Below are 15129 nucleotides of genomic sequence, written 5' to 3'. Positions count from 1 at the left end.
GGAAGGAATTTGGGAGGAAAGATCCATTTCCAGTGACTCTTCTTGGCTGGACAATATGTTTTTTCCTCTTTCCAGCCAAATACCCACTCCTGCCCCCATCCCCACACCAAATGAATTAGAAGGAGAGTGATTCGAACAGAGAGTTGCTTTGGTCTTCCCACTGCCCACGATGTGACACTCACCCCCAGGCTGGCACTCAAGGCTACCACAGGGACGTCCCTCCTTTTTAAAGCAGCAGGGCGCCTTCTTCAAAGGAGGTCCCTCCAGAGAACCCAGATATGAGTCAGCCCCAGGAGAGCTGCTCCCTCAGGCCCATGTCCGGGCCCAGCACACCCACCTGGTTCAGCTGCCCCCTGGGCTCTGCAGACCCCAGCTCCCCACCTAGCCCATCCACCCCTCCCCCACCCCGTCCAGGGAGACCCCAGGGCCTTGAGCAGTGCCAATGAAAGCCCATTTCCCGAGCAGATCCATTTCCCTCGTTACTCTGCATGGTTTCCCCTCTGCCCAAACATGCTTTTGGACTTGGCATCCTGCTAACATGCTCGCCCGCCTGCCCTGGCTGGCATGGTGTCCTCGCGGCACCTGGCACACTTCCAGACCTCGCTCAGCTCCAGCTCACGTGTTTCCTCTGCCACCATAATGATATCAACAATAACATTTACTCAACACTTAATATGTCCATTGCCTAGAGTTTCTCGCATTGACTCCTCACAACAACACACCCTTAAGTACTATTATTTTCCTCATTTTGCAGCAAAAGCAAAGTACAGAGAGGTTAAGTAACTCGCTTAATGTCACCCAATTAGTAAGCAACTGAGCCATGATTTTAGAACTCACACCCCTGCCCTACTTGCCCGGGTGAATGTGTGTAGATTGGGTGGTGGGGTAAGGCTGTTGATGACTGGGAAGTATAAGTCATGAATAAACATTCACTCAGTAATTCAGCAAACATAGATCAGGTCCCTAGTAGGTGCGGGCGCTGTGCCAGGCCCCAGGGAGATGCTCCTCCTGCCCCCAGGGGACTTAAAGCCTGGGCAAAGGATGCACAGACACCCCCAAGTTTTCCAGAGGGAGTGGTTCAGAGATGAGGTGGTAGCGCCATGGGGAAGGAGTCAGGAAAGAGTGTGGACAGGGAGGAGGGGAGACAAGTTTGGCAGGTGGTCCACTGAGCATAGGTGCCAGGGTGCAGCAATGCAGCACTTGGATTTGTTCAGAAGGTGGCTGGAGACACTGGCTGGAAGCTCAAGAGAGAGGCAGCCAGGAGAGGTGGTTGTTGGGATTATATAGACAATACTGACAGTTGAAGGTGGGAGAATAATCCAAGGTTAATATGGAAAGAATGAAGTCTAGAGACAGGAGCTGAGCTTTGGAAAATACCCCAGAGAGGATGGGCACTAGGTGGGGACAGATAAATTTCTTTCCAGTGGGGGATCAAATATACATTACATTCAGTTTTGGAAAGCTCCCCTCCCAAATTTGTGGATTGAGATGTGAGCTGGAGGGCACGCTCGGGTATAGAGACAGTGGAGGGGACAGTAACTGGTATATCTGTGATAACTATCCAAAGGGACAGGATGGCCGCTAGGTATCCAAGAAGGCAGGGATTGAGGAGGCTTGAAGTAGAGGCAGGAGGGTTAATAGTGTCGCGAGAATCGAGAGATTCCAGAAAAGAATGCAGGAGAACTTCCTTTCACTGGGCTAAAGGAGTGCTGAGTTCCAAGGGCACAGTTTCAACAGAGGGGTGAGGGTAAGTGGCAGATTATAGGACGCTGCCTTTGTTTGCCAGCGTCTCTGTAACAAAGTAACCACACACTGGTTGGTTTAAGCAACTGGAATTTCTTGTCTGGTTGTTTTGGAGAGTAGAAGCCTGAAATGAAGGGGTCAGCAGTGCCATGCTGCCTCTGAAGGCTGAAGCACTCTGGTGGTGTCAATCCAGCAATCCTAACCCAATCTCTGCCTCTATCACATGGCCCCCTACTCCCCATCTGCCCCCCGCTATGTCCAAATTTCCTCTGCTTCATTCATTCAGTTCCTCTTCATTCATTCAGTTCGGCCTCATCTTAATGAGTAGGATCTTCAAAATCCTAGACACATCGAGTTCAAATCCACAGAACTCGACTTGAACATGTCTTTGTGGGCAATAATTCATAATTAAATATAATAATTCCATAACAGGGACTTAGGGAAAAAACAGATGACGAGAAAAAGGCAATAGCTATTTGTTAAACACACCTCACATTGAGGAGGTGGCATGGGAAGAAAGTTTTAATTGTCAGTTAATAGAATAAAAGGCCAGGCAAGATCAGTTTTCCTTATTGATGATCTGGCTCAAATGTGCAAATGTCTAAACATGACAGTTCTTGGTTTTAAAATAGAATTGTTTCAAGTGGGACCCCCAGAACTGACCTACCCGGATCCCAGGAGATCCTGATCCAAATGAAAGGTAATCTCTGGTCTCTGTTTCCCATCTGAAATTATGACTTAGCTTAGTTCAGCAGATTCTTTCTTCCTTTTATAACTACAAATTTTTAAATGAGAGAAACCATCTAGCTAATCCCCCATGTGCATTTTTCCTTGGGGAGACAGGGAGATTCTTAAGAACCCAAATGTTAAGCCAATAAAAGCAATGCCAAAGCCATTATTCATTGTTATCGGCAAAAAAAAAGCAGAAGGGAATGAAAGGCTCAGAGAATTTTGGTGTTTTTCTGGGAGAAAAATGACTTTTTTGTCCTTACATTTTTTTTATCATCTCTGCCACCATAATTTAGGTAGACAGACAGCAGGGCCAGGCATTCGGGCCAGAATCTGTGAGGTCAAACAGCAGATTTCCCAGAGGACTTGGGGAAAAGGCCTCCAAGAGTGTCTTCGAAAAGTGGGGCTGGCTGAGATCTGGGGGTCCTGGAGAGTTATGGGGTAAGCTGGGTTTTGTTAGAAGAAAGTGCTAGACTCAATATCAGAAAGCGTTAATTTGAGAACTATAAAGAGACAGTCTCTCTGTGAGACCCACCCTATAGTGACCTCTGCTCCAATCCATGCCCAAAACTAAAGCAGAGCGCAGATCAGAAATAGTGAAATAGTTCAAGTCTCAGGTCGCAGCCCCTCTGGGGAGAGGTTGAGGTCCCTGAGGTCATTTTGGCTTGAAAAAAAAAGAAGAGGAAATGGAGAAAAGCTAGGGCTCGCAGGAGTAACTCTTAGCTATTTCGATTAAGGACAAAACAAGAAGGAATGGTTTAAACTCCCATGAAATGGCTTCAGTTTGGAAATAGGCTAGAATTCCTGACCCACTGGTTTATAATATCTGAAGCATGTTGCAAAACGTCCCTGAAATAACCTAAATTCAAAACCTGCATCCTCCCAGGCCACCCTGAGCCAGGTACTTAACCTCTCGGGCCTCAACTTCCTCGAAAGTAGGGACTTGGTGGTTCCTATCTGTTGTGAGGATTTCATGACCCGAGGCAGGTCATGTGCTGAGCAGAGAGAAGCAACAGTTATTACAGAATACCAGTTACCATCCCCTCCACCGTCTCTACACCCAAGCGTGCCTGCCAGCTCACATCAATCCACAAACTCGGGAGGGGAGCTCTCCAAAACTGAATGTAATGTATATTTGAGCCCCCACTGGAAGGAAATTTATCTCTGGCAACTCAGGGTCCCCTCCTCTCCAGGGGGTAGAGAGGGCAGGCTGACTTCTGTGAGGCACAGTGTGGGATTGGAGAGAACTGGAATCTCCTCGTGGGCTCTCCCCACTGGGATCTCTCTGCGGGGGGCCTCCTTTGACCCAGCTTTCTCTAAGTCATACCCATGCCCTGCTTGGGTGGACCTGGCCATGGAATCCAGGGCACTGCCAGGCACCATTTCTGTTGGGGGATCTTATCATCTCCCCGTAACATAGAGCTGAGGGGAAAGGAGACCCAGGAGCCCTCTGCTCCCTGGTATCCCCAGACCTTTTATCCCCCGTCCCTGGGGGTTGGCCCAGAGAGGCCATGTGCACACGTGTTCCTTACCTCCCTTGCGATCACCTCTCTCCCCTGTAGACCACAGGGATCTATGAAGCAGGACAAAGGCTATGGTTAGTTCATAGCTTCATCCCACTGCAGCCCCCAGTGGAGGCTCCTGGTGTGCTGCTTCCGCTGCTTCTTCACTGCCTGCTGCCTGCAGGGCAGGGCTGTGAGAGGCTCGTGCCAATGCAGACGTCCGTCCTTCTCCACGGGGCCAGCGCAGCGTCGTGAAGTCCGTCCGCAGAGGGAGCGCACAGTGCCTACCAGAGACAGACAGGGAGATGCATCACACCTCCAGAAAGTCAGACGCCTTGGCCAATGGATGGCCCCAAACCATGTGCAACTTCACCCTATTCATACACTCCTGTTTTAATACTTCCAAATAGCCTGCAGAAAATACATGCGGCCCGGGACAAAAATAAAAGTTAGAACGGGGGCCAGGAGAAAGGAGGGTAGGAGAAGAAGATGAACCTGGAGTCGCGTCACCACCATCCCCCACCCAGCGGGGGCTTCAGGACGGCCACAGGCTCTCTGTTGACCGAGGCAGAGAGAATCACAGCGTCCCCAGTCCTGGGACCTGAAGAAACTGCTTCCAGTGTGCAGGAGAAGGACGCCAGGTAATGGAGTGGATTAAGCTTCAAAAGTCCTTCCAGGAAGAGCACAGTGCGTTTCAGGCAGTCTTCCCATCTTGTTTCTTCCAAATATCTGCCATCTACACTGCCATCCAGCTGTTCAGGGCTGGAGGGTGCCCAGGGCCTGGGGGTTTCTGGCGCTAAGACCAGGACAGTTGCAGACAAACAGGGGCGCCTGACCACTCTCGTTCGGGGTGACACCCCCACCCCCAACCAGGCACCTGGCCCAGAGCTCTTCTGTGTGGCCGCTTAGTTCAAAGCTTTCAAAGTCAGTCTGAGGTGGGTGGGCACCTACGGAGAAAGGCGGGGAGCACACCTGACAGGAAGTGTCCAGCCAGCAGGCATCCTGAAGGAAGTGGACAGAGGCGTCTTGGAGGGCAGGGACTTGGCACTCCCGCTGATCGGGAGGGCCCCCAGTAGCCCCACTGGTCTTACCCACAAGTCACACAGAAGTAGGGGCACCTGAATGGAGTTGGAACGATAGTGTCAGGTGTTTTTCATCCTCTTCCAGTACTTCTTGGTTCACCTGTGGGTGCCTCACACTCACCTCCTGGTTACCTGCGTCTTAGCAGCTTCCCTGGACCCTGCTCCACGGCAGCTCAGCAGCAGCTTTCCCCTTCTCTGAAAGCAGACTCTGACCAGCCTCTGGGCTGTTTCTTCCCCAGCACTGGCATCTTTTCCTGCTTCTCAGGCATCCCAAGATTCCAGGGCACTGGGTTATGGCATGCAGGTGGAGACAGATCTACAGTGGCCTTGAGGGCTGTTGAACAGACAAATAAATAAACAGATAAAGGCCGTTTTCTCAACTTTCTTTCAGAGACTTTGGAAATCCTCTGGAACAAGAAGGGGGAAAAGTCCCAGAATCAGCTCTGTATGTACGCCTATAATTTAGTCCTTTGAAAATTATCTCCTACTCCCTCCCACAAGTGATGCCTCTTCCTTGATTCTCCTCTTCTATTCTCTGGCAAAGAAAAACAAACAGAGGTAGATTCTCTACCTCCTGATTTCATCACTCTGTACCCGGGGATGGGGCATTTGTCCTTTCTGGGTCTGAGTTGTTTCATCAATAAGTAATAATAACAGTAGCAACCATTTGAATAGTGCTTGTTAGGTGCTTGTTGAGTACTTCATTTATATTAACTCACCCTTCACAATAATACAGTGAGGTGCATGCTACTATAATCTCCATTTTACAGATGAGATATTGGGTCCCAGAGGGCTTAAATGACTGCCCAAGTTCACACAGCTGGTAAATAACAGGGCTAGGATTCAACCGAGTCTGGCTTCAGAATGTGTACACTTAATCATTACTCATTGCTAAATGAATAAATGGTTGGATGAATGGATGGACAGATAGATAGGTAATGGATAGATGGTAGACAGGTGGATGGAAGGATCTGAAGGATGGGTGGAAGAGTGGATGGGCATTTGGATAGATGGATGGGTGGCTAGATAGACAGGTGGTGGATGGGTGGGTGGATAGATGTTACACAGGAAGAAAGATGGATAGATAGGTAAGTAGATGGGTGGATGGAGGGATGAATGGATGGGTGAAAGTGTGGGTGGACGGGTGGATGGATGGATGGATGGATGGATGGTGGATGGTCAGATGAAGACACTGGGCCCAGCAATTGCCCAAATACCTCCTTGAGATATGCATGTTACTAATATTTAAAATTCATGCAGTATTGTGGCTCTTAACATTTGTTGCTTCAAAATGAAATGGAGGAGTATCTATTAGGAGTCAACAGACTCTGAGCTAAGTAACAATTAACACTCTAGTTTCTTACACCTTATTGGGAAAGGAAACATTCCCTCCAAGACTCGGTTTAAATCTCTGTGGAATAAAAGCAGGAAGTTATGTTTCTCTAGAATGAGTTCATCTCAGAAGAGTTCCTTGAGAATCTTGGATAAAAGTTGCTCATTTTGAGCCAAGACTAACATATATCTTACATCAAAGTGAAAAGAATATATCCAGTTATCCCCAAAGAAATAGATTACAGTATCCAGTCATCAAGAGCTTATCCTAACCCTCCAAAGAATTAAATGAAGCTCCTTCAATTTTTCTCTTTAAGAGGCCACTTTGGGGTTGGCCAGATCTGTGGAATTGGCATCGCAGTCGCCAAATCTTAGTGACATGTTTTTCGTCACTATGGATAGTGACGAATCTTTTTGACCACCAAACATTTTCTTGAATAAAAGCATTTCATGTGCCTGACATTTAGCAGACTCCTAGAGCATATTCTTTCTGCGAGGTGAATAGCACTGGATAGAGACTGGTATATTATTTGGGCCACAAAACCCAGAATATGTCATGAACTCATCTTGCACTCAGTCTCAGCCTCAGCTCCCCTACCTGTGGAATGGAAAGCCATCCACCTTCCCATCTGGGCACTGTGGAGATTGTATGTGAAAACTCCCTGGGAACTACGGAGCATTAGATAAGTGCGGAGGTTTTGTGATCACAATCAAAGCTAGTAGCAAAGTATAGCAATTAACATAGTTAACAAATAAGAGCAGTCATTCTGTTAAGCAACAGGAACCACGGAAAAGTAGCATTTGCATCATTACACCAATATGGCTTTGAACTGAGAAAGTCAGTTTGTGACCATGCTTCGGGTACTTAACAAACAAATTCCTCTCAAAGTACCAGTGAGGCAAACAACAGAATAATCTATCATCATATATAGGTGATAGTAAAAATGAGCTTTTATTACAGGTCCTGGCTTGCAAGCTTAGGTCTTTAGGTTTTATCATTAAAACTCTCCCCTAATGCACTAACCCCTTGAAGAGAACAAAGACAAGCCACAGACAATGAGCAAATATTACAAACACAAATGTAATAAAGGACCGTGAATCCAAAACAGACAGAGGACTCTTAACTCAACAACAAGAAAACGAACAACCTGATTACAAAATGGACAAAAGATCTGAACAGACATCTCACCAAAGGAGTCAAAAAGATGGCAAATAAGAGTATGAAAAAAATGCTCAACATCCTAGGTCTCAGGGGAATTGCAAATTAAAACAAGATGACATATCACTATAACCAAGAAATCAGGATTTAAGGGATGATTTTGATTATTGAATCATTATGTAGATATTCCTTTTTGCTTTCTGGTGTATTGGAGTAGAAAAAGGGAAATTCCCGAAATCTTTGCATTGTAATCCAGCTGCCTCGATGTCTGATAATGATTGTACAGCCCTTAGCTTCTGCCCCTGTGATTGTGAAAACCTTATGACTAACTTTCATTTGTACCCAGTTATCCAGTTTTACAACTTTAGAGTCTTGTAATCACTAAAGACAGCCCCTGGTGTTTATTAATGAAGGGTCTTGGGTCAGCCCTCAACCAAACAATGCCAAGTCCAAAGTTATCTTGATAAGTGAGACCCTCTAACCAAATGAGCCTACCTGACATGTACAGTAGCTTAGACTTTAAACTACCAGTCTCTTAGATCTCATTCCACCATTTTCTTACACACATTCTCTGACTACGCACGTAACCAATCTGCACATGCTCAATAATTACATCACCTCTGATTACATCGTCTGATAAAACTATCAGAACTACTACAGTTCGGGGAGACAGATTTTGGGCCAAGAGGCCATCTGCTCTCCAACTACAGTCCTAGTAATAAACTCTTTCTCTCTTTGAAACCCTGGTATCTCAGGAATTGGTCATTGAGTGCAACAGGCAAAAGAATCCACGGCCTTTGTCCAGTAACATCACTATGCATCTATTAGAATGGCTAAAATCCAAAACTCCAACATCAAATCCTGGTGAAAGTATAGCACAACAGAATTCTCATTTGTTGCTGGCAGGAATGCAAAACGGTACAGCCACTGCATAAAACAGTCTAGCAGTTTCTTACAAAGCTAAACATAGCCTTACCCTAAGATCCAGCAATCTCATTCCTCGGTATTTAAGAAAATGAAGTGAAAACTTATGTTCACACAAAAACCTGCCTATGAATGTTAATAGCAGCTTTATTCCTAATTGTCAAAAGTTGGAAGCAACCAAGAGATGTTTCAATTGGTAACCAGATAAACAAATTTTGTTACATTCATACAAAGGAATATCATTCAGTGATAAAAAGAAATGAGCTGTCAAGCCATGGAAAGACATGGAGGAAACTTAAATGCGTACTGCTAAATGAAAGAAGCTAGTTCTTAAAATCTACATACTCTATGATTACAACTATACGACATTCCGGGAAGGGCAAAACTATAAAGACAGTACAAGGATCAGCGGTTGCCAAGGGGAAGTATTGGGGAAAGGAATGGATAGGGCCTGCAGGACAGTTTTACGGCAGCGAAACTCCTCTGTATGATACTGCAATGGTGGATACATGACATGATGCATTTGTCAAAACCCACAAAGCTGTACAATATAAAGAATAAATCCTAATGTAAACAAATGTCCCCCACTAATGCGAGGTGTTACTGATATGAGAACCCGTGCATGGGGGGAGATGTAAATAGCAACTGTCTGTATTTTTGTACAATTTTTCTGAAACCTAAAACTACTCTAAAAAATAAAGTCTATTTAAATACACACACACACGAAGTCCTCATTCACTGCAAAACTATGTAGAGAGAATAGGTGGGGTGTCATGGTACTATTAGACAGAGCATGCATTTTTGGGGTGCCTTTGGTGAACTTTTCTCAATTTCGGTTTTTTGCAAAACACAGAAAAAGAAGAGTTTATGAGGGTCGAGGAACTGGAGTTTATGATAGTTGTTGTTCTCAAAGAATTTACAGTATCAAAGAATCTTTAAGCCTTAACTCCACCTACCTATTGCCTCCCTATAAATAGAATTCTCCCCAGGGACAGCTACATCATCTGCCAGGAGCAAGTGTGTTCAGAGGGGCTTCGCTGCTACTCTATCAGGTACTGCAGCCTGGCCTTATGAAGGCCATTTAAAGGGTCCTCAGTGCTATTGGAGGGACTCAAAGACTAGCCAGATGCATCCCAACCTCTGAGACCATTTGAACTCTACAGACTCTTTGTCCATGTCCCAGTGGCCAAAGACAATGCCCCAGCCCATCTTTCACAGTCTCCTGTCACTTAAGGGTCTGTGTATTCATAGTGGGTCTTTCCTGTGGGCCACAAGTCTCTCCAGCCCATTGATTTCCAGTTTCCTCTTGCTGGAGCTAAGAGAGCAGAGACTATAGGCATCATGAGACTTAAGGAAAGGCTGAATGAACAAGAAAAGAAAGTCTTAGTGAGGCCAGGATTGCTGATTGTAGAGACTTCAAGGGATCTCTACGATCCCTTAAAGGGAAATTAGATGCATTTATCATGACCTCAGAGAACAGAGCTGGGACCAAGGAATGGAAGTTCTGTGGTGGCAGATTCCTAACTATCTTGAAGAACAATCTTCTTATCGAGAGTGGGTCTGGCATCAGATAGAGAGTTAGCTTACAGGCTGAACTCAAAGGCCTCTGGGGCCCTTTCAGACAGAGACCTCAAGTTCATTAGTGAGTTTTCTCAGGCCTGGGAATTCCCTTTCATTTATCAGTCCCTACCTACTCATTAGTCTTCACAGAGAGCCGGGAGTAAAGACAGTTCACATTCCCCAGATACCATTCTCAGGCCCTTGTGGAAAAGGCATTATCCAAGAGAGATCAGCTTGTGGTTACTGCCCCCACAGAAGTACAAAGTCAGTAAAGTTTGAGTGTTGTGTTCCCTCAGTTTCTCAGAAGCCCAAAGCCCTTACACACCTCTTTCTTCTCTTAGAACAGAGGGATTTGTGGAGTTCATCACATCTTTCCCAAGAGTATTTAGAGACTGAAACAGTGCACATGACACAGTAGGTGCTCAATCAATCTTTGTTGAAAGAATGAAAGCATGCATGCATTTAAAAAACAAAGCAAGAGGGCAGTGCAACAGTGGCTCAGTGGCAGGAATTCTTGCCTGCTGAGCTGGAGACCTGGGTTCGAGTCCCGAAGCCTGACCCCATGCAGACAAAAAAAAAGAAAGCAAGGGAAGAGAGAGGATAATGCTTGGCCCAGAAGACAAATATCTTGGCCATTCAAGGCTCATCTGTGAAATGGGGATGAATACATTAATGGCTCCATGTGCTTGTGTTATTCTGAGGATTAAATGTTATAATTAATGTAGCATGCTTAAAAGAGTGTCTGGTATATAACCAAGGCTTACTAAGTGTTAGCTCTCTTTGTTACTGTTATTTACGATCAGAACAGGGACTTCTGACTCTCTGCTCCTTATATCACACCATATCACATCACGTCACATCATCTGAAATTGATAAACTATTTCCTACTGATTTCAAGGAGGAAAAATCAGGACTTCAGCTATCAAAGGAATGCCTTTCTTCACTTCAAGTTCCTGTTGCTCAGAGCGTTAGGGATTAATACTTATTGCCTTGGTATTATGGAGCCCTCAGTGAGATTATAAATGCAGATGTTACAGGTAGAAATGATCCTGGGGCACGAAGCGGGATAAAGAGCTTCTGAGAAGATTTCACGTAGTAGCTATCTATTGGAAAACGTCATAAAACCATGAATTTATGCTTGAAGTTTTCAAAAGTACTTACTAACAGGACAGAATTTGTGAAAACCAAAATGCATTGAGAGAAAAAAAAATCTTGTCAGTTCAAGCTGCTTTCCAGTCCCCAATCCCACCCACTGCTGTCCCCAAATACTCTGGGTGGGATGGGACCCACTGTTACTGTGTCTTGCTCCTGCCAACACCTCCACTGATGCTCTTGGTGGATGAGGTATCTTCCCAGACGAGACATCTGCACAGCATCATTTTTAGAATGTATGAGAATATCTTTCCTTTATTCAAGAGTTCTTGCAAAGGACATTTCCCCTTTGTAAGCAGTGAAAATCCCAAAGCGCTCCCTAGGTGGGTGGTGGGGGGAATGATTAAAGACTTAGGACAGGGGCGATTGATTTATTATCATTTTACTGAAACAATGCAGAGGCCCAAAGAGATTCTCTTATTTTTCAGTAGCCACAAATGAATCAGCCGCTAAGTGGTGTGAGGACCTATAACCCAGGTCTCTAATTAGCCACAAAACCACATGCCCTGGTGAGTCAACCTCAAAAATTACATTAGTCATACTAATAAATATAAATACTGACAGAAACTCTTTATGAAAGCTACAGGACAACATGTATGTGCCTTTATGCAAGCAATAGATAAGCCATTAATATATAGATACATAAAGATAGGCTGTTCCTCCAGCACTTTTCCAAAGTAATTGGCCTCACCAGGTCCTGCCATGGAATGAGAGGTGGGTGATAACTAATCTCATCCACCCAGTGCGGCTTGCAGTCTTTTCAGCAGGAATTCAAGATGGTGCATGGATACCAATTCTCCGAAGAGACATCTAGAAATATAAACTGTGTTCTTCTCATTCTTCAAATAGATAAGATTGGGGCATGAATTCAATTAATTATTTTCAAACTGTGTTACATAATTGCATAATCATGCCCTGAAGCAGACCTTACAAACTCACCTTTTATTAATTGAAGGTGGTCATACACTGGGTCTCTTTTTTATTGGAATTTTCCCACGAGTGTTCCTCAGAAAAGAGTTGTTTTAGTGTTCCTTGATTAATGTGAATGAAGCTTTTAATCTAAATTCTATAACGAAGAAACCCACTATATTTTGCAAAAAAATCTGTTGCCTCTTATTCATCTGTTTTGGGAGCAAATATCGTTATTTTCATTCTTTTAGACATTTGCTGTGATGGTCAGCCTTTGTTAAACCAGGACATTGCATTTTACCCGTGAATCCCATAACTGGTTGTGATTAGATAAAGTCATTTGATCATTGTTGCACAAGCAGAAAATTCTGAAGGCTACACTACTAAACAAAAGTGACCACAAGATTAGACTCTTATTTGGGGTTTGTCTGTTGACAAATGGACACTACCAACAATTTAGTGATGTTACAACAAAACTCTGCTGCTGACAAAAATATTAACCATAAATGATGAAAAATTTTCAGCAGGGACCAGAAGAACATCTGGAGGCCATTAAAACTAGAGAATTTTCCCTGTAAATCCTGATTGCCAAAGTTGGAATCAACCATCCAGAAACTGTGGCCCTCATGCTAACTCAGTGTTTATGTTTCATTAAACATTATTTCCAGGGTTTCCATATTGCTTTCCATGGCACAGGTCCCATGGTTACTTCTTCTAATTTCAGTGTGCTTGTCCAGGTGATTAGAGTATCCTCCCCTCTCAGGTCTGGAAGGAGGGGCTTCCTGGGGAATAATTTTGGATTCCTTTTAACAAGTACAAGTCCATCAGGAATCTACAGACCATGCCATTTGGAGATAGACGAGGAGAAAGAAAATAGGATGCAAACCGCAATGATGAAAATATTCTAAAACATTAATATGCAAGGGTTTGCTTTTAAAGACCTAATACATCTATAATATGTCATAAAAATGACCTAATGGTAAGTTATATGATTTAAGTTGTGTATTCGTTTCCTACTCCTGATGTAACAAATTACCACATACTTAGTGGCTTAAAATAACACAAATTTATGGTCTTAGAGTTCTGGCTCTCAGAAGTCCAAAATGGGTGTCAGTGGATGGAAACAAGGTGCTGACCAGGTTGTGTTCCTTCTGGAGGCTCTAGGAAAGATTCTGTCTCCTTGACTTTCCCAGTCTCTAGAGGCCTCCTGCATTCCTCGGCTTGCGACCCCTTCTTTGGTCTCCAAAGGCATCAAAGTTGTAACTTTCTGACCCTCCTTCTGTGGTCACATCGCTCTCTGATCACTGCAGGGAAAAGTTTTCTGATCTTAAGGACTAGATTGCACACACCAAGATAATTTCCCATCTAAAGGACCTTAACGCCATCACTTCTCCAACATCCCTTTTGCCACGTAAGGTGGTAAGGTAACATATTCACAGCTTCCAGGAATTAAGGCACAGACATCCTTGGGGGGTGGGGGACACATTACTTTTGCCCACCAGAAACTGTTCCCAGACTCCAAGTGTAAAGGGACTTGAAACCCAAAAGGTCATCAGCCACATCTCTTCTTATTGCTCCTTTTAAAACTGGTTTTAGCCTAAGAAATAGGACCAACATATTTAATACATAGGGTCTTAAGCATGGAACAATTCCACAAAATTCACTAGCCCAGAAGGAATTCCTTGACTGAAAGTTCTTCAATGTTCAAAGAGATGATTTCAAATTTTACTGGCAAGTGTGAAATCTATAAGGCTTTGCAGTGACATATTTTTATGACACTCTAAATAATGATTCTTTTGAAAGCGTGAAATGTTAATTGAAAGCATAAACTATAATTTCCCCAAAAGTGTGAAAGGATAAATGTGGTTGGTATAATGTGGTTCTTTTTCTTTTCCTTTAAGTTTATTTTTTACTATAGAAACTGTAGGTTTATTAGAATGTGGTTCTTAACATGTGTTTTCACCATGAATCCATGCCTGGATCGTGTTCAGGGTGCTATGGAGCCTATAACAGCCCCGGCAATGCCCAAATTCACACGTTACTTTAGTTCATTTCTCAGACCTGTGTATATCCCACCCAGGCCTGGCAAGTCCCAGAGCTAAAGTAGCATGTCCGTGATGCTTCTTTCTTTTCCAGCACACATCACAATTTTGGCGGATCCTTGGCAAAGGGCATTTCTTCCATTCCAGCAACAATGGGTTTCTCATATATATTTTTTTTAACCACCAATAACCCAGCCCATGTTAAAGACTGGCTCACAGTTGGAAATGGATTAGGCAATATCATAAGTATCCAAGAGATAGCTTGATGAATCATTTTATGTCCTTAAGGATGAGGTTTTCATTGGCAAGAACATGCTTTAGTGGGCACTGACAGACTTTTTCTCTTCAAGCAAATAATTCCATTGAGGGACACAGGTTAGCCATAAATCTGCTGTGCTCAACTCCCCAAGTCTGGCCTCAGATGACTTAGGAGATAAATGCATCATCTCATTTCGCTTTATGAAACCCTTGAAGATGGGTTCTACTAGTCCCTCCATTTCTCAAATGATGGAAGCAAGACTTGGAGGGACTTGCACAAGCTTACAAAACTGGTAAGTAATTAGGCTGGACAGGACCAGGACCAGGGTGAAACAAGCAAGGCACTCACCTTGGAAGCCAGAAACTCAGCAACCATGACTAATAATGTTTGAAGGCAACATTTTTTACAAATCCAAATCAAGCTGGGAAGCACATAAGTGGCATTTCCACAATTGTGGCGCATGGAGTTGATTTCAGTCCATTCTCCTACGCCACCCAACCTCATGGAGCTCACACCCACCCTGGACTGAGGGGAGACCGAGATGACCAGACCCCATGTGGGCTCCGAACGCTTTACCTGTATCCGTTAAGGAGGTTGCTGATACAAACTCCTTCATTAGGCAGACGTTCCTTTTTCTGAGCAAATCTCCACTGACCAGTCTCTGAGCAGATTTGCTTTAGTGAAAGTGTTGTAATTACTGAGATGGAGCAAGTTCCATGCAGCAGCTGACCTTCTC

The 15129-nt window shown here is 44.3% G+C and overlaps 1 long non-coding RNA gene across 2 annotated transcripts in view; it reads right to left on the bottom strand.

Moving 5' to 3' along the window:
• Nucleotides 1–4365: 4365 nt before the first annotated feature.
• Nucleotides 4366–15129, bottom strand: part of LOC143677120 (uncharacterized) — a 27458-nt gene continuing 16694 nt past the window's right edge. For both annotated transcript variants that reach the window (XR_013172390.1, XR_013172389.1), the window contains exon 3: nucleotides 4366–5390. This is a non-coding gene — a long non-coding RNA (uncharacterized LOC143677120). The remainder of the gene's footprint in view (nucleotides 5391–15129) is intronic.

This window comes from Tamandua tetradactyla, chromosome 1 (genome assembly GCF_023851605.1).
Source record: "Tamandua tetradactyla isolate mTamTet1 chromosome 1, mTamTet1.pri, whole genome shotgun sequence".
NCBI classification, from domain to species: Eukaryota; Metazoa; Chordata; class Mammalia; order Pilosa; family Myrmecophagidae; genus Tamandua; species Tamandua tetradactyla.
This window is presented reverse-complemented; position numbering and strand designations above follow the sequence as displayed.